This window comes from Diabrotica virgifera, chromosome 9, assembly GCF_917563875.1.
Source record: "Diabrotica virgifera virgifera chromosome 9, PGI_DIABVI_V3a".
Taxonomy (NCBI): domain Eukaryota; kingdom Metazoa; phylum Arthropoda; class Insecta; order Coleoptera; family Chrysomelidae; genus Diabrotica; species Diabrotica virgifera.
Window position 1 is genome coordinate 37367904 of NC_065451.1, and position 27270 is coordinate 37395173.

Below are 27270 nucleotides of genomic sequence, written 5' to 3' on the forward strand. Positions count from 1 at the left end.
AATGTTTTATAAAAAAAATAGTGCAACTTTTTTTATCGACATTAGAAGTCCCCAATATGACCCTTATTTTTCGAGATACTGACCATGGGTGATAAATGGCTAATTTTGGTCTTAGATTATGTTTTTGGCGATGTTTAAAACGAAAATAAAATTTATATTAACTTTTAGGTGGGGGAATATTGTCAAAATCGCAATTTTACCCTAAAAATAAAAAAAAAGTGAAATCACGTTTTTTTTTGCATTTAACTCAGTTCGACTCAGTAGCTCGCTACAACTCTGGTCCATTTTAATATTTTTTTCTAAGGTTTGAACACTGTACGTTGCTCACTTTTTTGAAGACAATGGTATCTGTTTTAAGCTTATAGTCTTATTCTAGTAAAATTTATGAATTTTTTAAAGTACAAGCAGGGCCGTAACTACCATTGGGGCAACCGGGGCAGTGCCCCGGGGCCCCCGACTAGGGGGGCCCCGCAGGGACGCCCATTTGTTTGGTCGTGCATAGATTTTAACGAGATCAAATAAACTTTTCAAAGTACTTTCAGTCAAGTTCTACTTCGAGTTGTCCGGTTGTAATAAATACACGGCATAGTAATTCTAATAACTTCAATCATCGATTTTAACCTGTTTCACCTGCATCATTATAAAACATTTTGCCTCAAAATCTTTCCATGAAGTCACCTCATTGTCTTTGCTTTCAAACCACAAAGCAGCTCCGTTTTTAGATGGCTTCTTATAATTTCTTTGCAGTCTTCAAAGTTCTGCATATGTTGGAATTTGTTTTTTAAGATTTTAATGAAAGGTATCGGATGCCGTTTTCTAATATCCCGCCAAATTGGATTCTGATCTCATTAGAGATGTATACAATTACTTCCCGACGGTCTCCTCCTTTTTGACATTTTCTTATCTTCTTAAATAATTTTTCTTTCACTTTTTCCATAAAGAATTTTAACGCTTTCTCCAATTTTTTTCCACCTTTTCAATTTTCTGAATCTCCTCAGCAATCTGATTTACCTCTTCCTGCATTTTCCTGCGTCTTTGACTTTTTTGTCTCTATAAAGCCTTTTCTTGTCTTCCTTTTTTGGAATACATTGTCTTGTCTATTCTTCTTTCGTGGAATGTATTAAAATGCGTATTCAAGGGTTTAAATATCAAACATTTTTCCGAACCCCCCTTTCGCTGGGGGTACACCCCGCAGACACCCCGGTAGGGGGCCCCAGATCACGTTTGCCCCGGGGCCCCAAACTTCCTAATTACGGCCCTGAGTACAAGGTGCAGATTTGTGAATTAAAGTTTATTGGCAAAATTTGAGTGGAAAAATTTGAAATTTATCTTATTAATCACGTTTATGTTACAACATAGAGTACAAAGAAGTTTTCTGGAAAGTTTTAGTTACAAATGTTTTATAGAAAAAAATGGCGCAACTTTTAATATAGACGTTATACATCCCCAAAATACCGCTTATTTTTCGAGATACTGATCATGAGCGGTGAATGGCTAATTTTGGTCTTATTTTATGTTTTCGATGGTGCTGACAATAAAAAAGATGTTTATTTTAAATTTTATGTGAGGGAGCATTGTCAAAATCGCAATTTTAACCTAAAAATGAAAAAAAAAAATGAAGTCACGAATGTTTACGTTTAACTCGCTACAACTCTGTTCCATTTTAATATTTTTTCTGAAATTTTAACAGTATAGGTATACTTCTTACATTTGTGAACACTATGAGAGCAACTGTAGTCTTCCTGTAGTCTTCCAGTCTGGAAGATTCGTGTGCAGATTCGTGAATTGCAAAGTAAAATCGCAAAAATTAAGTGAAAAAATTTAAAATTTATCTATTTGATTACGTTTATGTTGAACCATAGAGTTCAAAGAAGTTTTGTGGGGAGTTTTAAATCTAGATTTGTTATAGACAAAATATGGTGCAACTTTTAATTTTAAGAAAAACGTGGTTTAATTTTTTTATTTTTTGGGCAAAATTGCAATTTTGACAATGTTCTCCCACCTAAAATTCAAAATAAACTTGATTTTCGTTTTCAGCACCATCAAAAACATAAAGTAAGAACAAAATTAGCCACTCACCACCAATGATCAGTAACTCGAAAAAAAAAAACGTTATTTTGGGATTTATAACGTCGATGTTAAAAGTTGCATCATATTTGTTTTCTATAAAACATTTTGATCCAAAATTTTCCAGAAAACTTCTTTGTACTCATGTTTTAAAAAGAATTCAATATAAAATCTATATTTCAAATTTCGTCGGTCAAATTTTGCGATTAAATTTTGAATTCACGAATCTTCACCTTGTACTTTAAAAGATTCATAACTTTTACTAGAATAGGACTAAAAGCTTAAAGCAGAAATCATTGTCTTCAAAAAAGTGAGCGATAGATATAGTCTAAGAGCTAGTGAACCCTCCGACTAACGGTCGTCCTGTAAGGCTAGAAATTTGTCTAGTGATAATTCATAGCACACCAAGGCTAAAAACCATGACCTGGCAGGCCTCAGCAATGCACGTGTATCTACCAGGTGAATCGAAAAGTGCAAATTTAGGGGGTAAAATAAACTTTCTCGTGTAAGGTTTAAATTTAAGTATGTGTTTGAGTAAGTCATTTATAAGAAATGTCTACAATGACAGGCGATTCTGAAGAGCATAAGACCTTGCCAGGCGAGAGGAAAGATTAGGGGTTTTTCCTAAAATTATTCTTTTTGCATCGAAATGATATTTTTTAGGTTTTTTGAATCATTCCAAACAGAAAAGGTCCCTAGTGATTTTTCTCTTAAGTTAATAGTTTTTGCTATGTAAGCGATTGAAAATTTTGAAAATTGCGAAATCGGCCATTTTTAACCCTAAATCGGACATTTATCTAAAAATTTCAATATTGGCAAGGTACGTAGATATTCCCTAAACATTGATTGATGAAATCCCGAAGAGTTTTTTGCAATAAAATATCGAAAACCCCTTTGTTTTTTTAATTGCTTATCAAGCGGGCGCTACACTGTAGTATAAGTGAGGACGTTTGAGCTTTCATAAATTCATTATCTCGAGAATGGACAAATTTCAAGAGAAATCCTCAGACAGGTCGATTTTTATTTTTGAATTAGGACTTTTTGGTATATATATATATATATATATATATATATATATAATACTAGTGACGTCATCCATCTGGGCGTGATGACGTAATCGATGCTTTTTTTAAATAAGAGTAGGGGTTGTGTGATAGCTTTTTTAAAAGGTTATTTAATTCTCTATTCAGTAATATAAACATTAACATAATTATTTATATAGGGTGTACAAAAAAAATGTTTCTTCTTTTTGTCAAATTTAATCAAAGTTAATTTAATAAAAAAATTTTTTTTGTACACCCTGTATAAATAATTATGTTAATGTTTATATTAGTGAATAGAGAATTAAATAACCTTTCAAATAAGCTATCACACAACCCCTACTCTCATTTAAAAAAATCATCAATTACGCCATCACGCTCAGATGGATGACGTCACTAATATTATATATATGCCAAAAAGTCCTAATTTAAAAATAAAAATCGACCTGTCTGAGGATTGCTCTTGAAATTTGCCCATTCTCGAGATAATGAATTTAGGCCAACTCAAACGTCCTCACTTATACTACAGTGTCGCGTCCGCTTGATTAGCAATTAAAAAACAAAGGGGTTTCCGATAATGTATTGCAAAAAACTCTTTGGGATTTCATCAATCAATGTTTAAAGAATATCTATCTACCTTGGCAACTTTGAAATTTTTAGATAAATATCCGATTTAGGGTTAAAAATAGTCGATTTCGTAATTTTCAAAATGTTCAATCGCTTATATAACAAAAACTATTAACTTAAGAGAAAAATCACTAAAGACATTTTCTGTTTGGAATGATTCAAAAAACTTAAAAAAAAATTGTTCGATGCAAAAAAAAAAAAAAATTTAGGAAAAACCCCTAATCTTTCCCCTCGCCTGGCAAGGTCTTATGCTCTTCAGAATCGCCTGTCATTGTACACATTTCTTTTAAATGACTTACTCAAACACATACTTAAATTTAAACCTTACAGGACAAAATTTATTTTACCCCCTAAATTTGCACTTTTCGATTCACCTGGTAGATACACGTGCACCGCTGAGGCCTGCCAGGTCATGGTTTTTAGCCTTGGTGTGCTATGAATTATTACTAGAAAAATTTCTAGCCTTACAGGACGACCGTTAGTCGAAGGGTTCACTAGCTCTTAGACTAATAGTGTACAAACTTTAGAAAAAAATATTAAAACGGACCAGAGTTGTAGCGAGCTAAACGCAAAAAAACGTGATTTCATTTTTTTTGTATTTCTAGGGTACAATTGCAATTTTGATAATATTCCCCCACCTAAAATTTAAAATAAATGTCATTTTAGTTTTCATTAAAATATAATCTAAGACCAAAATTAGCCATTCACCACCCTTGGTCAGTATCTCAAAAAATAAGCGTTATATTGGGGATTTATAATTTCGACATTAAAAGTTGCACTATTTTTTTTTCTATAAAATATTTTGATCTAAAACTTTCCAGAAAACTTCTTTGTACTCTCTATTTTAACACAAAGTTGATTAAAAAGCTAAATTTTAAACTTCGTCACACAACTTTTGCGATTAAACTTTGCAATGCACAAATCCGCACCTTTTCCTTTGAAAAATTCGTAACCTTTATCAGAATAAGAATTAAAGCTTGAAACAGGTACCTATGTCTTCAGAAATGTTAGAGCTCTATACTGTAACAATTTCAGAAAAAAATATTAAAAGGGAACAGAGTTGTAGGGAGGTAAACGCAAAAAACGTGATTTCATTATTTTTTATTTTTAGGTTAAAATTGCGATTTTGACAATGTTCCCCCAAATAAAATTCGAAATAAACCTCATTTTCGTTCTCAGCACCGTCGAAAATATAAAGTATGAATAAAATTAGCCCTTCACCCCTCCGTGGTCGGTATCTCGAAAACTAAGCGCTTTTTTGAAGGTGTGCCGCTCGTGTAATACTCATACAGATGAGCAAGGTGCTTGAGGTTTCACAAAACCAGCAAAAAAGACGTAATACGCCAGAAAACAAAGTAGGTTCAGTTGTGACCATTGAATAGTTTACACCCGTTAATATCCAGTGGCCAATTTTTTAAATTTTACCCCGTTTAAACGCACCTTTCACGTCAAAGTGACGTTACCAGTGTCGGACTCAGAATAGGTCGATTTAAAACATTAAAATAAAATAAATATATTTTACTAAATTTACCAAAATGGAAATTATAAGAAGTTTTTTTTTTTAAATAAAATTGATTTAAATTTATTGAGTTTGGCAATTGCTTGGTTTTACCTGTCATTCAAATGCCCATAGGCGTTTTGGACGCGTTTAATAGATTTTTTTTCATATTTTAATACGCGCGAAATTTTTGACAAGCAATTTGACAATTAGTCAATTCGTACGACATTGCAATTTTACAGTATTACCATTGGTGACTGTCTCAATTTGAATCAAACAAATTTTCCTATTGGGTTGACCAACTATCCCTATATAAACAATGGTATTCCCATTGATTGATATTATACGCTCTGAGCTTCGCTGGTGTCGCTAACTAGCAGATTATTATTGCGACTTTTGCCGGAAATTTTTAAATTTATTATTTAATTTTTATGGCGTAATATTAACAACTCGAAAAAAGTAATTAAATTGTAATCGATTTTTTAAAGATATTGCTAATCATTTCGACGTTCTATTGATGAAGTAACTTCTATTGATGAAGTTCTATTGATGAAGTTCTTACTTCGGATACTTTCACAATTATCGTGTAGATGGCGCTTAGATGAAGAGATTAATAATTTATAATTACATATTACGAAATATTAAATTCAGTAGATATTTAAAACGTAAGTATATTTAAGGTAAAAATATATACCACAGCTTTGACCAACTAATATTTTTTCCTATTAATGTTTTTAATTTCAATGTTTTAAATTAACCACTTTGACATTAATGTCAAATTTCTAGAAAAAGTTCACTGACTTGTCACTACTGGCGCTCACGATCTTTTAAATACCTCCTCTACGTACGAGCTCACAGCGTATACCACTACATTTATCAATCAACGGTATTACAATATAAAAATGAAGGTGTAATCTACTCAGTGACCCAACTGTACATACATAGTTGAAAACTCATTGAAAGTAACTTCATTTACCTACAGGGTGCGGCATTAGTGCGAGGAAGTCCAATTACTTATTTGTCGTAAAAGATCCCAGGCAACCAAGTGACGTCAATAACGTCGAGGAAACGTCAGTGTTGGTTGAATATATACACGTGTTTGAACATTACGTCATATAGACGTCTTTTGTAGGTGATTTTAAATACGTAAGATTAATGACGTTGAAATAAGTTTAAAAAAACGTTTTCATTTCAGACATAGACAATAAGCCTAAGTTTGACGTCACAAAATTGGGAGGAGCTTATTGTCTTTGACTGCAAACGATTTCGTTTATTATAACGTTAAATTGTTAAATGGTCATAAGACATTCTTCGTTTATTGTTTACACGCTCTGTTTGGTAAAATAAGATTTTTCATTTAGATATTTAGTTGAAGAAACGTGTTAATTAAGAGATTTTTATTCGTTTTGCTCAGGTGAGTTAGTTTAATGCAGTAATTCTTCTTACAAACTGTTTGAGGTTTTGTTTTTGGTGTTTATTTTCTGTTAATAAACTAATTATGTGTTATCGAGTTTAACTAGATTAATTTTGCTTCCTACAAGATTTAGCTACGAGATGGTGATGAAAAATAATGCTCATGTAATACTGTATACTTACGGGTAATCCCAAAAATTAGTTGTTCAAAATTCTTTTTGATTTAATGTACAGCGCTAAACTAAGATATGCTGGATAATTAATAAATTATTTATTAGTCTAATATGTTGTTTCAGTTTTGATACAGTAAGTATATATAAAAAGTGAAATATTGCATTGAGGGTATTGTAATATACATATTAAAGAGTCTTTCATTTGGTTTTATTTCTAGCCTATGGTCTAAATTTAAAACAGTTAAATGGAAAAATTGGAATACCAACAATGCCCATACGAATAATTATTGTGTACATACTTGTCAAACTAAAAAATGAAAATAAATCTAAAAACGACCTAAGAACTACGTTTTTGATATCACGTATTTAAAACGTGATAAAAATGACGTCAGTTATGCTGGGACAAATTCGCGTGACTTTGGACGTCGAAGAAACGTGATAAACTGACGTGGTTTGGTGATAATTATGACGTCTTTTCAACGTTTTACAAACGTTATGTTGTTCACTGGGATACGAAAAAAATTGTTAAAATACATGTTGGAGCATAGATAGGACCATAATTTAAAATATTTTCAAATACGCAGGGCCACCCATATTGCCAGGGTGACACAAACTTACGATTGTTTAAGAGGACAACTTGTAAATTTTTATTTTTTTTAGATTCTCCTCAATGTTTTCTTTCTTAAATAAGATTTTGTAATATTATTCGAGGTAATTTAAAAGATAATGTTTGTTTATTAATTTCGCAGCAACAGTTACACCCTGTCGAATTTTTGTTCAAATAATTTTTAATATAGTCGTACGGGTTGGTCGAATGTAAAATGAGTATTTTCTGAGTTTCTTTTTTTAAACGGAACGCCCTGTATTTTAGTGTTGTAATTAAATGATATCTTATGGTGTTTTTTATTTCTTAATCGTTTCCTGTACCTAACTGCTTTAATTTGTTAGTTATTCCTGATTCTTTTACCCTTGAAATCCTGATGACGCCTAAAGAGATCCTACCGTTAATAACTAGACTTTGACTGAAACAAGTTGTATTTCTATTGAGTAAGTAGATAAAATACGCAATGCGAAAAATCTATACCAGAGTCAAACCAGACATAACTGCCAAAGAAGTAACGATTATTCTCGCATTTGCAGATGGCGTAGATGCAGTAGCACAGACAATACTGGAAGTTAAGGATATGGTTTCGAACTTTGAAGAAGCAACACTAAACGTCTCATCGCATCGGCCTGAAAATAAACGAAGAAAAAACTAAATACATGGTCGGATGGTCGTATCAGGAAAGGAACGACAGCGAATAATGCAAAACGTTACCATAAACGATGATAATTTTGAGATGGTCAAAGAATTAAAATATCTAGGAGTAACAATTACCAGTGACAACACAGGAGAACCGGAGGTCGAAATACGAATACTGGCGGGGAATACATATTTTTTTGCCGTTCAACATCTAATGAGGTCAAACCTTCACTTAAGACGTGTCCAAATCCAAATGTAGGTACCAAAAACCATAATACGACCAGCAGTGACATATCGAAGAGAAACATGGACATTGAGAAAGAAAGAAGTCAACAAACTATGAGTATGGGAACTCAAAATCCTGCGAGTTATATAGGTATCGTCCTTGCAGATACAGTATGAGTATGACAAATGAATGGAGGAGCCGATACAACAATGAATTAGGGATTCTCTTCGGACAGGGAAACATCGTTAGATACATAAAAGCCAGTAGACTAAGATGGACAGGCCACGTGGCACGGTGTGATGACGACATACTGATTAGCAATGTATTTTGATCTTTATTATTGACTGATCCTTAATTAATTAACTTTGGATGAAATTTCAAAAGACCTACGCATTTAAGTTTGTTGGTGCGTAAAATAATAATACGGCATACAATATTCTACCTATACTAAATTTACAATCAAGATGCAGTAGAAATAAACAAACCAAGACACTTTAAATGCTACTAGGAGCACTCCAGAATCAGAATTTACAATGTATGTACATTATAAATCCCAAATCATGATTTCCAAAGTTTATACATTGTAAATTATGATTCGGGAGTGCTCCTAATAGCAATTAGCGAGTCTTGCTTTGTTTATTTCTACTGCATCTTGTTTGTAAATTTAGTATAGTTGGCTCGGACTTTGACAATTAACTTTTTTGACAATTTTTCTAATGAGGAACTGATTAATATGGTTTAAGAGGTAAGAGCATAATAAAAATGTGCTACTAGCAATGATAATAATGATTTATAATCAATTTCCTGATAGACGACATTACAAAACAGAAACTTTTTAATAGACAAGGCGAAAACGGCGGGTTCGTTGGAAAAAATATTCCCATGAGATTTTTTGCATAATCACATTCGTTAGACACCCCAGAATAAGGTTCAAGAAGTCGCCCACGCGAAAAATGGTCCATTTTTTTTAACAATTTTTTTTTTATCAAATTCCAAAAATCACAATTTTCGGCCAGGCGATTTTTTTTAGATTTTTTGGACCATTCCGGACAGAAAAGGTCTCTTATAATTTTTCTCTAAAGTTGATCGTGTTCGAGTTATAAGCAATTTATTAAAGCATTATAAGCAAAAAAAATAATTACCTAATAAATAGTTAATAAGTACTAAATCATTAGTAATTTTGCCAATTTTGGCAAAATTCGCAAAAAGCAAAAAAATTACCTACTAAAATCACTAGCCAGTTGTGTCGAGTTTAGCGAACCGACTATAATAACAAGTTTCATTTCATAACAAATGGAACAGTCCATTTATCCTTAAAGGGGAGGCCGTATATTCGTATAAACCTTTTTAAAGCTGTTGATAGATTATTGCTTTTAAAATATACTCAAATTGTATTTTTGAACATCTTATTTATTTTATATAATAATTAAATTCACTATCAAATGTCATTGATATTTTATTAATACTTAATTTAAAATTTAGTTTGACATTCAGGAAGTGTCAAACTCAAATGTAAATAACCTATGCTTTGCTTAACAAATCGAGATTAAAAAACTAGCCTACTTACTAGCAACGATTTCAGCTGACGTTTAGTGTGTCGGCAGAAAATAAATGGATTGTGACGTCACATTTTAGACTTTGAGGTCGATTATCTCAAAGACGATTAGAGGTATCGAAATGCCGTTTTTAGATTTGTATTCAGAAGAAAAGACTACATAGGAATCCATCGATAAATCTGATCTGAATATTGCGGGAGCGGCAACGCAATAACACACACTTTGCGAATTTATAAACGAAAAGATTTCGTTGAAAATTGTTAAAAAAAATTTGGACCACTTTCAGAATCTTATTCTGGAATGTCTCACGAATGTGATTATGCAAAAAAATCTCATGGGAATATTTTCTCCAAAGAACCCGCCGTTTTCGCCTTGTCTATAAAGTTTACAACGGTTTCAATGGGCCGGACACCAGTGACTTACTAGATAAATTCATATTAGTAATGACAACAACGCAACTGGAATATTACAAAACATTATATTTTAAGAAAGAAAACATCGAGGAGAATCCAAAAATATAAAAAATGTACAGTGTGTTCCATTAAAAAAACATAAGTTTGTGTTACCCTGCCAATACGATTGGTTTTGTATGTTTGAAAATATTTTTAAATTATAGTCTTACCTATGCGCCCCTTTTACCTCAATACATTTTTTGTATTTCCGACAACAAACTGTATTCTAAAAATTCGCTTTAAACTACATAAATTCACCTCGATAACTATGGCCATTGGTATTATTGTTTTTATTATTAACATGTAAATAACTAAATTCCATAGCTTTGAAAATTTATACGTAGGTATTTATGTTAAGCTAACCGGTATACCTAATACCTATCCACAAAAGATTGTGTCCGCATTCCTCGGCATAAACAATACCTGCTATTAAATGAACCACACATCGACCTTCTTTCACATAACATGTTAACTAATACCTACACTGCTTTTCTTTGTTATAAATTTAAGATTTTTGAAACTTGGAATTAATTACACAAACACACATTTTGTTTTCATGAAAAAGTGTCTCAAATTTACTAAGAGTCCTATGGTAAATGTGGTGTGCTGATTACGAATCTGTACTTTGTTTTTTCCATCACGTCAGGCAGTGGCGTACCGATAGATCAGCGAGCCCTGGTTCCAGTTAGGATGCGGGCCCGCCCGACTCATAAAAACACACATTGTATATCAAAAGTTTTTAACAAACATTAATAATAAATCATCATAATAAATGTCATAAAATATAATAATATTTTTTATAAAAACTCAAGCTAATCTTATAGTTCAGTTATTCACAATTTTTGCTCCACATTTTAAAGAACCGCTTGGATTGACATGAACAATAATATACACATAGCTAATAGTGTAGGAAACAAAGGTTGAACCTTGCAAAATGGACACAAGTCCGGTTTTATTTTTTTTCTGGTATATCAAGGGGTGCTTATTATAAGACTAACTTTTTCTGAAAAAATTTCGCCCCGGAACCTCCCTTTTCACCCCTTTAAAGGGGGTAATTTGTGGATATTGCGGAACGTAGCCCTTCCTGTAACTTTTACAAAAAATTTCTTTTATAGAAATATGAAGAGGACTATATTTTCTACGATTTATTTCCAACACCATCTCTCTATCATCCACCGTTTAGCGGGGGTGGCGTCCTAAAGTTAACAAGTTTTTAAAAAAGATGTTTTTAAAAAAAATATATTTTTCCCTAACTGCAACGGAAATGAAGAAGAAATCCTGCGGCAATTATTCACAAATAATTGACTGATTTTTTGGTATAGGTTTTACTTAAGGATAATTGCCCTTTTTTTAATTACAGGGTGTTACATTTTAAAAAACCTCTTTTTATACCATCTGAACCGTATATGCTAGAGTAAAAAGACTTTCAGCGATTACCCATGTACTGGTGCTATTTACAAATTTGTACAATGCACCCCCATTTTTTCCCCGGAACCACCCCAAAAAAAAGAAGAATTAATAAATAAATTGATTTTCTTGGAATCCTTCACACACAATGCCCTTTATTAATATGCTTCATACATCATTTTGTGGACGTTATTATTACCCATGCATGGACACCAAAAGAAATTTCCTAGTGCAACCCCTTAAGCAAAAAAAAATAAATAAAATGGAGGGTTGAAAATTTTTTTTTGTTTTTTGCTTTTTGATCCATATGGGCATATGCTTCATCAATAGTGCTTTTCAAAAATATATATGGTTATTGCAACATCTCTGCGAAAACCACCCCTATCCTTGAAAATGTACTGCAGAAACTACCCCTATCCCTTGGCGCGCATGTTTTTACGATTTTCTCATTACCTATGTATTATTTTTAAACAAAACTCATACAAGGTTAAAGACCACTATTTACTCTAAAAATTATGTCCTATTCATTTTTTCGTATAAGCAACGGTTACGGCACAGTGGCGCCGTAAACCTCATATATGCTTTGGCGGGCTCCAGTTTTTGTTTTTTTTTCGTCATCTGTTCGTTTTATAGATAAAGTACTTATGCAAAATAAAACAACACAGTGTAACCTACAAATTATGACTTATGCACATTTTACATTCTTTGCTCCCCAAAGCCACAGTGGTGGCCCAAAATAAATTTTTGCATATTTTCGCCACCTACATGCATTTTATTGCATTAATGCTACCTTAACAGCACAATATTTACCCTTAGGTGGTCGCTACGCAGTGGCGGATCCAGGGAGGGGTGATGGGGGTGAACACCTCCCCCCTCTCAAACCAAGTCATATTATATTCAAAGATTATAAAAATATTCATTTATTTTTATTGAAATTTAACCAATTGGCACCCCCCTCTTAACGATGCTGGATCCGCTACTGTCGCTAAAGCATAAAAAGTCATTCTTATAAAAATAATATTAATATTATATAAGTATTTCTATAAAAAAAAAAATGAATATTTTTATAATCTTCAAATATAATATCACTTGGTTTGAGAGGGGTGGGGGTGATCGCCCCCATCACCCCTCCCTGGATCCGCCACTGCTTAGCGACCACTTAGGGGTGAATATTGTGCTATTAAGGTAGCATTAACGCAATAAAATGCGTGTAGGTGGCGAAAATATGAAAAAATTTATTTTGGGCCACCACTGTAGCTTTGGGGAGCAAAGAATGTAAAATGTGCATAGGTCATGATTTGTAGGTTAGACTGTGTTGTTTTATTTTACATAAGTACTTTATCAATAAAACAAACAGATGACGAAAAAATAAACAAAAACTGGAGCCCGTCAAAGCATATATGAGGTTTACGGCGCCACTGTGCCGTAACGGTTGCTTAAACGAAAAAAATGAATAGGACCTAATTTTTAGAGTAAATAGTGTTCTTTAACCTTGTATAAGTTTTGTTTAAAAAAAATGAATAGGTAATGAGAAAATCGTAAAAACATGCTGGATAAGGTATAGGGGTAGTTTCTGCAGTATATTTTCAAGGATAGGGGTGGTTTGCGCAGGGATGTTGCAATAACCATATATATTTTTGAAAAGCACTATTGATGAAGCATATGCCCATATGGATCAAAAAGCAAAAAACAAAAAAAAATTTAACCCCTATTTTATTTATAGTTTTTGGCTACAAGGGTTGCACTAGGAAATCGCGTTTAGTGTCCATGCATGGGTAATAATAACTTGCACAAAATGATATATGAAGCATATTAATGAAGGGCATTTTGTGTGAAGGATTCCAAGAAAATCACTTTATTTATTAATTCTTCTTCTTTTTTGGGTGGTTCCGGGGAAAAAATGGGGGTGCATTATACAAATTTGAAAATAACACCAGTACATGGGTAATCGCTGAAAGTCTTTTTACTCTAGCATAAACGGTTCAGATGGTATAAAAAGGGTTTTTTTTAAATGTAACACCCTGTAATTAAAAAAAGGGCAATTACCCTTAAGTGAAACCTATATGAAAAAATCAATCATATATTTGTGAATAATCTCCGTAGCACTTCTTTTTAATTTCCGTTACAGTTAGCGAAAAATATATTTTTTCTAAAAACATCTTTTTTAAAAACTTGTCAAATTTGGGGCGCCACCCTTGCTAAACGGTGGATGATAGAGAGATGCTGTCGAAAATAAATCGTAGAAAATATAGTCCTCTTCATATTTCTATAAAAGAAATTTTTTGTAAAAGGTACAGGAAGGGCTACGTTCTGCAAAAACCATAAATTACCCCCTTTAAAGGAGTGAAAAGGGGGGTTCCGGGGCGAAATTTTTTCAGAAAAAGTTAGTCTGATAATAAGCACCCCTTGATATGCCAGAAAAAAAATAAAACCGGACTTGTGTCGATTTTGCAAGGTTCAACCTCTGTTTCCTACACTATAACATGTCAAACAAAAAAAGTGATACCTATTGTGCCGATGTGTGCTTTTGTCTTGGGGGGTGAGTTTCACCCCTTGTTTGTCAAGGGTGAAAAACGTACGTTCAAGATAACTCCGGAATTGGATAAACTGACTAATTCTAAGCAACTTTATTTCTATAGAGTTTTTTCACCAAGTCAATACTTTTCGAGTTATTTGTGAATGAAAATGTTCATTTTTCAACAAAAAAAAAAACACGTTTACGAATATTTCGAATATTGTTTCTTAATAAATTTTGTTTTCAAATTTTTTTATGAATAGGTACATATAAGTACCGTTTGGGTTGACATGAAAGGCATACACATTATACGCATAGCTAACATGTCAAACAAAAAAAAGTGATACCTATTGTGCCGATGTGTGCTTTTGTCCAGGGGGTGAGTTTCACCCCTTCTTGGGGGTGAAAAACATACGTTCAAGATAAGGCCGGAATTTGATAAACTGACTAATTCTAAGCAACTTTAGTTCTATAGAGTTTGTTCACTAAGTCAATAGTTTTCGAGCTATTTGTGAATGAATATGTTCATTTTTTAACAAAAAAATAAGAATATCTCAGAATCAGAATTTTCGAATATTTCGAATATTGTTTCTTAATAAATTTTGTTTTCAAATTTTTTGATGAATAGGTACATATAAGTACCTACACCAAAATGAAAATTGATTAAGTAGTTACATTTCCTAGTGTGTACTTGTGTAGTACAACTAGTTCTCTTTTCAGTAAAATCTGCTTTTTGTACTTTTATTTTTGTGCTGTTTTGTAAGATAGTCCCTCTATAAGGTCTAACAGTAATTAGTTTTTATTTTAATATTCATATTCCTTGGTAAGGTCTCTCCATAACATATCCTTTATGTCTTGATGGAACATCTATCTCTATTCCTCGGGAATCGCTCCAAGATTTTCGGGAAGCTAGTCAACGTGGAAATCCAGAAAATGAAGTTTGAAGCCTCATATTGCATCCTAGGTTTTTCTAATTTTCGACCATGTTAGCTACGATTTCTTTGTATACTTTTCTTTGTAGATGTTTTCTTTCAAGACTTTTTGTTGCTATCAAAATCGTCTATAATTTCTACGAAAGAACTATATGCTTCAGATTCATTATAGGTTATTATATTCTTGAACATCTCTCCAATTTTACGGTTCGAATTTCATTAAGAAAATTAAAAAATAGAAAATATCCAGGAGAGGACAGAATATCGAACGAACTCCTAAAGTACGGAGGACAAGATCTAACTAAACAACTATTAAAACTAATACAAAAAATAATAGAACAAAACAGAATACCACAAGAATGGAGATCAAACATCCTAATACCTCTCTTCAAGAAAGGAGACAAATCGGACCCGGAGAATTACAGAGGAATTAACTTACTAAACACAACATTAAAATTAACAACCAAAGTGATAACAAACAAATTGAATGAAATTATAATATTAGCAGAAGAACAACAAGGTTTTAGGTCGGGAAGGTCATGCATTGACGCTATATTTATAATGAGGCAAGTTCAAGAGAAATCGTTGGAATAAAACAAACCGGCATATTTATGTTTCGTGGACCTTAAGAAAGCATTTGACAGGGTCACATTAAAGGTCGTTATCCATTTGTTATACTCGAGAGAGGTACCTCTAGGAATAATTAAAACGATCGAAAACATCTACCAGAACAACACAATAAAAGTAAAAGTGGAAGATGAACTAACTGGCCCAATTGAAGCCGGCAACGGGATAAGACAGGGGGATTCCTTGAGTCCTTTATTGTTCAACCTAATCATGGACGAAGTAATAAAGTAAGAACTAAAAAAGGATATCAAATGGGAGAAAAACAACTTAAAATAATCTGATATGCGGACGATGCAATACTAATCTCTCAAAGTGAAGATGATTTACAACGTATGCTGCACCAATTTAATATAACCCCCAAAGTATTATTAACATGTTAATCTCCTCACAAAAGACAAAATGCATGGTTATAACAGCAGATCCAATAAGATGTAAATTGGAGCTGGAAGGTCAGATCATGGAAAAAGTGATGGAGTTTAAATACCTAGGCATCACACTATCTAGCTACGGAAGGCTCGAAACAGAAGTGGAAGATCAAGTGAATAGAGCAAACAGAGCCGCAGGTTGCCTGAATGTCACAATATGGAGAAATAAAAATATCGAAAAAGAAATTAAAGGCAGAATTTACAAAACAGTCATTAGACCAATAATGAATGACATACGCGGCAGAAACACGACCTAGTCCGTTCTTTAACGGTAAAATATTGCAAAACCTCTAAATTTTAAAGAATCGCTTGGATTGACATGAAATTTGGCATACACATAGCTAATAAGTCAAAGAAAAAAAGTGATATTGTGCCGATATGTGCTTTTGCCCTGGGGGTGGTTTTCACCCTCTCTTGGGGGTGAAAAATATCCGTCCAAAGAAAGTCAGGAAATGGATAAACTGGCTAGTTCTAAGTAACTTTTCTTCTATAGAGTTTTTTCACTAAGTCAATACTTTTCGAGTTATTTGACAGTGAACGTGTTCATTTTTTCAACAAAATAACCACGCTTTTAGACGGTTTTTCGTAAATAACTCAAATAGTAAATATTTTGTCGAAAAAACATTTTTAGCAAAAATATAGCCTGTAAAAAATTTAAAAAAATGATGTATATATCACGTCTCTACACCTAGTAAAAGCAGAATTATAGCTAATGAAAAATAGGTTCATATTCGTCAAATTCCAAATGAAATTCTTTAACGTGAAATAACCAAAAATTAAGCACACTTAGGGGAAAATTCATTACAACTTATTTAAAGTGTTTAAAAAGCTTCATTTTTGTTTTACAAAAAAATTTCTAACATCAAAATTAAACAAGTTACGCTCAAAATAAAGTTAGTCCCTCTAGGTTTTGGTAAAAAAATCGAGAAAATCACCCCCTAATTAATCTTAAATGAACTTAATCGTTACGACTTCACAAGTTTCTTGACTCGTGTATATATTTTTTATATGATCTGTAAGTTTCATTGGTTCAATGTCCTTATTATTGAAAGGGATGTAGTTAAAAGCGGTTGAACGAGTCACTGATCACGAATATATGCAAATTTAGAAACACCAAATCTTAATCAATTTTTGTCTAACAGAAAAATAAAAAAATACGTGATATTCAGAAAAGCAAATCTGACTTTTTTTGTTTTTCGAAATTTTTGGTATCTCTAACAATTTTTAAGTTATTTTGAAAAAAAAATATTTTTCAAAATTTAAATTTTTAAAAATTTTACTTTGAAACCAAATTGTTTTAAAAATAAGCACTTTGACTCGATCAAACTTACAGATCATATAAACACAACATAAGTAAAATAATTTGTGGAGTGGTAACGATTAATTTCATTTAAGTTGCTAATTAGGGGGTGGTCTTCCCGATTTTTTTTTTTGCAAAAACAAAAGGGACCAATATTGTTTTGTGCGTAACTTGCTTAAATTTAATGCTAAAAACTTTTTGTAAAAACAAAAATAAAGCTTTTTTAAACACTTTAAAAAAGTTTTAATAGGTTTTCCCCAAAAAGTGCTCAATTTTTTGGATATTTCACGTCGAAATATTATTTTTGAAATTTGGTGAATATGAATATATTTTTCATTGGCTATAATTCTGGTTCTACGAGATCCAGAGATCTAATGCTTACACCATTTTTTTTTACTTTTTTATGTGCTATATTTTTACTAAGAACGTTTTTTTCGACAAAATACTTACTTTTTGAGTTATTTGCGAAAAATCGTCCAAAAATGTGGTTATTTTGTTGAAAAATGAACATATTCACTCGCAAATAACTCGAAAAGTGTTGACTTGGCGAAAAAGCTCTATAGAACAAAAGTTACTTAAAATTAGTCAGTTTACCCATTTCCGGACTTATTTTGGACATATATTTTTTCACCCACAAAAGGGGGTGAAAGTCACCCCCAGGGCAAAAGCACACATCTTCACAATATCACTTTTTTTCTTTGACATGTAAGCTAAACGTATGCCAAATTTCATGTCAAACTAAGCGGTTCTTTAAAATTTAGAGCAAAAACCGTGAAAGAATGGACTAACCCGACACAGAGAGGACAAAAAGATTGCTCGAAACAGCAAAGATGAAAACCCTTCGAAAAATCGATGGTAAGACTCTATGGGACAAAGCTAGAAGTACAGATATACGATGGAGATGCAAGGTGGATAACATTAATAACTGGGTAAGAAGCAGAAGAATAGAATGGAATGACCACATAAGCCGAATGACAACAAATAGGGTAGTCAGGACAGCGAGAGAAGGTTCCTTAATAGGAAGACGATCAGTGGGAAGACCACGAAAACGATGGAACGACAACTTACTAGAGGCACATTGAAAAAACAGACAGTCATGTCTATACAAAAAGAAGAAGAAGAGGAAGAATAATTTTAGGGCTTCATGTTTTAAGCTTAACTTCTAAAAATGTAGGAAATTTATGGAAATGTGAAAGGGAGTCAAAATAACTAATTTTGTCAACTAATGTATCACTCCGCAAATTTTTTTGTCCCGCTACAGGTTTTTCTCTTTGTGGCCAAACAAAATTTTCTACGCATTACTACGATCTTCCTCGAAGCACTTACGAGTGGAAAGCAATGTTGAACAAAATTTTCATTAAGTTATCACGGAATAAAAGGATAAAATGTGAGATTTTTTCTCACGGCGCGACTGCTCCCGGTTTAACCTAATGATGTTCTGATAAAACCGAGAACGTTTGTGTTGTACTTTGTGATGTATGTACCTTGATTCGAACTTAAAACTTTTTAGAATTTTTTTTTAAATAAAATTATATACATATTTATAGAGAAAGATTGTTACTTCTTAAATAATTTGCACTATGATATAGAGCCAATTAGAGGAACCCCTTTTGGCTGGTTTGGATTCCGGCCTTTATATACTAAAAAGTAATAACAGGAAAAATAAGTAGGTAACACAAAAGAAAGTAATAGGTAATTAATGCACAAAACATTAAAGTTGTTCGAAAAATTAAACAAGATAAAACCGAGAACGTTTGTGTTGTACTTTGTGATGTATGTACCTTGATTCGAACTTAAAACTTTTTAGAAATTTTTTTTTAATAAAATTATATACATATTTATAGAGAAAGATTGTTACTTCTTAAATAATTTGCACTATGATATAGAGCCAATTAGAGGAACCCCTTTTGGCTGGTTTGGATTCCGGCCTTTTTATACTAAAAAGTAATAACAGGAAAAATAAGTAGGTAACACAAAAGAAATAATAGGTAATTAATGCACAAAACATTAAAGTTGTTCGAAAAATTAAACAAAAGAAAAAATAAAATTTTAATTGAAAACAGTTGGTTGTTCTTTAGGTTTAGTGTCGGGTATTGCCTCCCCTTTCATCTGCGAAGGATTTCGATACAACTATAATATAATAAGGCAAACTTGCAATAAGTTGTTGAATCTGTTGTTGCAGTATACAGTGAGCACGTAAAGGTTGGAATAAATTCCTTTTTTCGAGAATGGACGATTTTGGAAAAAAATCCCGAAACAGGTCAATTTTTATTTTTAAATTGCGACTTTTTGGCATATATATCATACTAGTGACGTCACCCATCTGGGCGTGATGGCGTCATCTACGATTTTTTAAAATGAGAATAGGAGTCTTGTGATAGCTCATTTGAAAGGTAATTCAATTCTCTATTCAGTAATGTAAATATTAACATAATTGTTTATACAGGGTGCACAAAAAAAATTTTTGGATTAAATTTATTGACATAAAAAGAAGAATGTGTGTAATTTATTTAATTCAAAATACATTTACTCCTATCAGAAAACAGGAAATAATGTTTATTTGACAAATAAATATTGTCTTTTGCTTAAATTCAGTATTAAAGCAGCCACCCACCTTCCTCTTGACAGTTTGAACATTTAATTTAAGCGAAAATCAATGATTATTTTTCAAATAAACATTTTTTTCTGTTTTCTGAGAGCAGTAAAATGTATTTGAATTAAATAAATTACTTGTATTCTTCTTTTTATGTCAGTAAATTTAATCTAAAAAAAATTTTTTTTGGACACCCTGTATAAATGATTATGTTAATGGTTATATTACTGAATAGAGAATTGAATTACCTTTCAAGTGAGCTATCACACGACCCCTATTCCTATTTAAAAAAAATCATCGATGACGTCATCACGCCCAGGTGGGTGACGTCACTAGTATGATATATATGCCAAAAAGTCGCAATTTAAAAACAAAAATTGACCTGTTTCGGGATTTTTTTCCAAAATCGTCCATTCTCAAGAAAATGAATTTATTCCAACCTTTACGTGCTCACTGTATATTATGTACTCTTCATTCAATGTTATTTTCAGTATATACTTGAATCGTTTATGGCAATAATTGCCTATTTTTTAATCCTTTTCCCTAAAATGTTCAAACAAAATTTCTAATGTATTCATGTCAGGACTACCAGCGGGCCAATCCAAGACGGGAATTTCATATTTAAGTAGTTCATGACGATTCGCGCATTATGTGGACGCGCATTATCCTGTATAAATAAGAAATTATCCCCAAATAAAGGGGCGTAGGGCACAACATTGTCCTCCAGTTATTTTTGTATTAGTCCAGAGTAATAAGGATTTTCTCGGGACACTCAAAGATCCAGGTAGCTGATTACTTTTTTAGTTATTGTAGACCTATAGGAAGAAAACCTACCTGTTTCCTGCCTAGAGTTCTCGTCCGTTTTTTAATTATTAACAATTTAGTGCAAAAATCGCGATTTTTTCGATTTTTGTACTCTATTCAAAATCTAAATAATAGTTGAAATAAAATTACAAAATTTAGTTTTTTAGAACATTGAAAAACCTTCAAAATGCCGATTTTTGAAAGATAAAAAGTTAATTTTTTGCTACGCAAACTGAAAAATAAGTAAATATAGTTATTTGTTAATAATTTTTATTAAAACTACCTTAGGACTTTAGTGCTTCACCCAAAGTTGGGTATTGGCATACTTAACAAACCTTCAAAATTTGAGACCGATCCATTAATTAGTTTAAGAGTTATTCTTTGTTTATCCCAGAGACCTTTATTTTGCAATAAGATAAGACAGAAAATAATGAAGATAGGGCAATTCTGAGTATGCCAAATGAAAGTAGAAGAGTGAAAGTATCAAAATGTATTAAAAAAAGATAAAAAAAATAATTGATATAGTCAAAAATCCTAATGCCAAATTTTTGAAATTTTGTAGTTTATAAACATTTAGAGTAACTTTAAAAATGTTGTTCGTAGAAACAATCTTTTTATATATTCGAAAAGCTACTATTTTAACACGAATTTACAAATAAAAAAAATTAGTCTGGGTTCATTTGGGACAAAGTAAGCCATATGTCTTTTTTTAATTCACAGCTAATTTGCTAATAATAATTAAAGAATCTCAATAATTCAATTTTAAAGAATGGGATTTATATTTTTTCTTAAAAAATTTACACAAACATTGTACCTTCACAGCACCCTCTACAATTTTTCAAAAATGTAGTTCAAACGATTACTAGGGGGAACCTATAAATCCACCGAGTTAAAATGCCGAAAAAGCAATTTCAAACGAATATAATTTTAAATGAAGTAAATAAACACAGACTTACTCACAATCATTTAATTTACTTCGATGATTGGTTTCGATCTCTACAATATACAGATCATCTTCAGGTCAGCGTTACAAGTGATTAAATGCTACAATTAAAGAAAACCAGAGTTAGAACATTGCCTGGTTGTATCAAAATACAGATAGAAAGCCAAAAATTTTGAAAGGTATGTAAATGTTGACATTTCAGAACAATAAACTAATACATAGGTATGCACACATATGAGAAACATGTACTCATAACCACGCACACGCACACGCACACACGCAAATTTTTTTTTTAATTAAAAAAAAAATTATTTTTTTTAAATGTAACTTAATTTAACAAATAGTCATAAACCGCATACATGTATGTGCTTGTGCGTGCTTATGAGTACCTGTTTCTCATATATGTGCATACGTATGTATCAGTTTGTTGTTCTGAAATGTCAACATTTACATAGGTACCTTTCAAAATTTTTGGCTTTCTATCTGCATTTTGATACAACCAGACAATGTTCTAACTCTGACTTTCTTTAATTGTAGCATTTATTCACTTGTAACGCCGACCTGAAGATGATCTGTATATTGTAGAGATCGAAACCGGTCGTCGAAGTTAATTAAATGATTGTGAGTACGTCTGTGTATCTTTACTTCATTTCAAATGAACTCACATATGCAACCAATTCAACATTTGAATATAATTTTCTGTATCTCCGGATTAACTCAATGGATTTTGATCTTTCTTTTTTAATTTGCATGTAATTTCTTCGTACATTTCAAATATGCAATTTGTTTATAAATTTAATAATTAATAAACAGTCTAATTCGATTAAACAATTCTTGAAAAAATATTTTTTTTACAAAAATCTATTTTTTTAATCATGGTATCATTAATGATCATAGAAAAAGTTAAAGTACACTTTAATAAATAAATGATTTGTATTAGATAATTATTTATTGAAGATAATTTATTTATTAAAGTATAGGTACCTTAACTTTTTCTATGATTAATAACGATAGCGTTGACTGATAAATTTACTCCGTATTTATCAATCAACGACGATAGTATGATTAAAATCATAGATTTTTGGAGAAAAAAATATTTTTTCAAAAATTGTTTAAACAAATTATACTGTTTATTAATTAATAAATGTCCAGACAAATTGCATATTTGTAATATACAGAAAAAATACATACAAATTAAAAAAAAAACGATCAAAATATATTCAGTAGATCCCGAGATATAGAAAATTATAGTAGTTTTAATTTGCCTTTTTTAGTTTTTGAACTCTGCATTTGTTGGCTCCCAGGTCCCCCTTCACTTACCACTAGTCACCAATTGAACTACATTTTTAAAAATTCGTGTAAAATACCAGATTGTCTAATATGTAAAATTATTTTTTTTACGGACAATATTTTTAAAGTTATTCTAAATGTTTATAAACTACAAAATTTCACAAATTTGGCATTAAGATTTTTGACTATATTAGATTATTTCATTCATAGGAGATTCTGACCAATAGAAAGCTACAGAAATAAAAATTAAACTGATAATATTGGATAATTTCCCGTCGTCAAGTATATTACGTCAGATGCCCTTCGATGCTATGAAAAAATACATTCAGTGACATGAATGACAATTAATGTTTTAAAAATTATAAAAGTGATGACTTTCAACCGTCAAATATTTATAACAGCTGTGTCTTTAATTGTACTAATTTGTACTTACATAAATAAATTACAATAAAATTTTGGTTTTGAACAGTTTTATTCATGAAATAAAAGCAACAAATTGCACTCGATCTCTAAAATTATTATTGAATTTTTGCCCTCGTGACTCTTTGACATAATTTCACTCGCCTTCGGCTCGTGAAATTAAAACTGTCAAAGTGTCACTCGGGAAAAATTCAATAATTTTAGAGCTCTTGTGCAATTACTACTGATTATTTCATTCATAGGAGATTCTGACCAATAGAAAGCTACAGAAATCTGAATTAAATCGATAATTTTTAATAATTGCCCGTCGTTAAGTATATTACGTCAGATGCCCTTCGTTGCTACGAAAAAATACATTCAGTGACATTAATGACAATTAATGTTTTAAAAATTATAAAAGTGATGACTTTCAATCGTCAAATATTTATAAAAACTTTGTGTTTAATTGTACTAATTTGTACTTACATAAATAAATTACAATAAAATTTTGGTTTTGAACAGTTTTATTCATGAAATAATCGCAACAAATTGCACTCGAACTCTAAAATTAATATAGAATTTTTGCCCTCGTGACACTTTGACATAATTTCACTCGCCTTTGGCTCGTGAAATTAAAACTGTCAAAGTGTCACTCGGGAAAAATTCAATAATTTTAGAGCTCTTGTGCAATTACAACTGATAATTTTTTATCTTTTTTGAGTACATTTTGATAGCATTAGTTTTGTACTTTCCTTTGGCATACGCAGAATTGCCCTATCTTCATTATTTTCTGTCTTATGTTATTGCAAAATAAAGGTCTCTGAGATAATCAATTAGAATAACACTTAAACTAATTAATGAATCGTCTCAAATTTTGAGGGTTTGTAAGTACCCTAATACCCAATACTAAAGTTCTAAAGTAGTTTTAGTAAAAGTTATTAACAAATAACGATTTTCACTTATTTTGCAGTTTGCGTAGCAACAAATTAACTTTTTAACTTTCAAAAATCGGCATTTTGAAGGTTTTTTAATGTTCTAAAAAATTTAATTTTGTAATTTTATGTCAACTATTTAGCTTTTGAATGGGATGCAAAAAATCGAAAAAATCGCGATTTTTGCACTAAATTGTTAATAATTAAAAAACGGACGCGAACTCCAGGCAGTAAACAGGTAGGTTTTCTTACTATAGGTCTACAATAACTAAAAAAGTAGTCAGCTACCTGGATCTTTGAGTGTCCCGAACATGGTCTATTTCTAGCTAATTACCCTGGAGTAAAATTATTCTTCGGGTCTCCTCCATACACGTTCGCATCCATTTGGAGATCGTAGGCAAAAACAGGACTCATCAGAAAACATTACAACACTCCATTCAAAAAATCATCAATTGCAAAAATAATGTTTTAATAGAAGGGTTGTCCAAAATGTGATTATTAGGCATTATAACACGTTATTTGTTTTAAAACAAGTTGTTGATCAAACTTTAGCGTAGAAAACGTTAGAATACTGTTTTTCCATTTTCCTCCATTCCCAAAATACATGTTTTTCTATTTGAGTGAAAATTTGCCCACTGATAGCCAAAACACAGGATTTTAATGGTTAAAAGAATTTGTATAGTTTTACAATACAAGAAAAGTTACATGCAATAAAGAGTCAAAATTATATAGTGCAGTCGAGTTAACATTTGATCTTGCATGCCGAGCTACCCAGCAAGATTCTATTTTTCTAATCTTAAGTAGGTCAATAGTAGTGTAAATTTAAAATCGCGAATAAAGGAAAACCGTTTTTGCTCAATATCTCCGCCATATTTAACTTTTCGACAACAAGTGTAAGGACTAAAGTTGTGGAAAATATAATTTCATATAATTTATTCTATTATAAATTTTTTTGTGCCGTCGACATTTTCCGAGTTATGGGGGAAAGAGTGACAGTTACAGCATAACTATTGAATTATCTCGTTTATTATTAGTTCTATTACAAAAAAGTACGTATAAAAAAATGGAGAGATTTAAATTTTATACAATTTTGATATCCTTCATGTTTTTGCTAAAATCAATATTTCAGGTAGTACGTATGCGAAAAAGGCGCGAGCATAAGCCCTGATTGATTTGATAGCACTAGTTTTTGTTCAATATCTCCGCAATTCTCAACTTTTCGACAAAAATGGTAGGAACTGAAATTGGTCCAAATAAATTGTGTTTACAATAATTATTATAATTTTCTTAACCATTTTTTTCGTATGGTCGATATTTTCCGAATTAATTGTACTTACAGTAGACGCCTATATTTTTGACTCTGATATTATTCCACGTATTTTTTTTTGTATTGTAAAACGATACAAATTTTTTTAATTACTTAAAGTCCTGTGTTTTGGCTATCTGTGGGCAAATTTTCAGTCAAATCGAAAGACATGTGTTTTAAGAATGGAGGAAAATGTAAAAAACGGTATTTTAACATTTTCTACAATAAAATTTGATCAAAAACTTGTTTTTAATCAAAATAACTTGTTATGGTGCAGTATAATAACATTTTTGAGTCACTACTATTAAAATATTATTTTGTCCATTGATATTTTACAATAAAAAAAAATGCAAATTTGTTTAAATAAATACCAAATCGCTATAAAATTTTCGTGGACCCTCACTTGCAACTTGTGAACCCCCATTTTTATTTCACGCCAACGTAGACCCCCGTTGAGTCCCTCGTGGACCCCTGGGGGTCCACCTGGACCACTTTGGGAATCTCTGATTTAGAGCATGCTACTGGCTTATGAGAACGTAAATCACTTTCATGCCAGACTCTTCTTACAGTTAGTGCAGATGTATGAGTTCCTTGAACTACTAATAAATGACTAGCTAGAACATTTGATGTTAAAGTTACATCACGCTGATCTCTGCTTCTTTTCCTGCCTGATCCTGGTCTTCTAGTGTATAGTACGTTAGTACGAGTATCATGGACGTACTTTTGGCAATATTCAAATGATTTGGAATATAACGTATACAGCGACTATCTTCATGTAATGCCACAACTTTTGCATTATTTGCAGAAGTAATACTAACACAATTTGAAAATACTAATAAACAATGATCTGAATTTATCAGAATAAACGTAAAACTTATCGTAAATGCAATAAAAAAAATGCAAAAAATCTGTTGCCAGTAAACAAGATAAAGGATCATTTTGTGCCAAATGTCAAAATTTTGTTTCTATGGTGACGCGATCATTCAAAAACATTAAAACAACCGTTTTTATAGTTATCAATAAACGTTCTTGATTATTAATGATTACTTTTTCCCCATCAAAACCACTACACACTGACAAAATCAGAAAAGCCACAAAATGCAAGTGTTCAAAATTTTTTTTAAGCAGGAGTGTATATTGAGGAGGTTGTATTGAGTAAGCTTATAAAGTAAAAGCAAAGGGGGTTACTATATGGCCAAATATAAACAGTGACTGATTAGTACAGTTTACATTGCCTTTTTTTATTCCAAGCCACAGATATATTCACACACCTACCTTCACTCTTTGATATATTGATTGATGAAACATTTCACATTTCACGTGATATTAAATTAATATATTTTTTGAAGTCACAAGTTAATACTTTTGAAGAAACAATTTTCAACCATTGATATATGAACACTTTTTTAAATCAACTAAGTACTAAGTAATAATGTTTGTGTAAGACAGAGTTATTTATCTAACTAATAATAAATATATTATGTAAAGTTCTAGATAAGATA

The 27270-nt window shown here is 31.5% G+C and overlaps 1 protein-coding gene across 4 annotated transcripts in view; it reads right to left on the bottom strand.

Annotated features, from left to right (window-relative positions):
- Positions 1-27270, bottom strand: part of LOC126892435 (myogenesis-regulating glycosidase) — a 130889-nt gene that overhangs the window by 84590 nt on the left and 19029 nt on the right. The window contains exon 1 of one of the 4 annotated variants that reach the window (XM_050661964.1): positions 27044-27260. The exons of 2 other annotated variants lie outside the window; for them this stretch is intronic. The gene's annotated coding sequence lies outside the window, so the exon portion shown is untranslated. Of the gene's footprint in view, positions 1-27043; positions 27261-27270 lie in introns of those variants that run through there. One more of the 4 variants, XM_050661966.1, reaches the window with a different exon arrangement.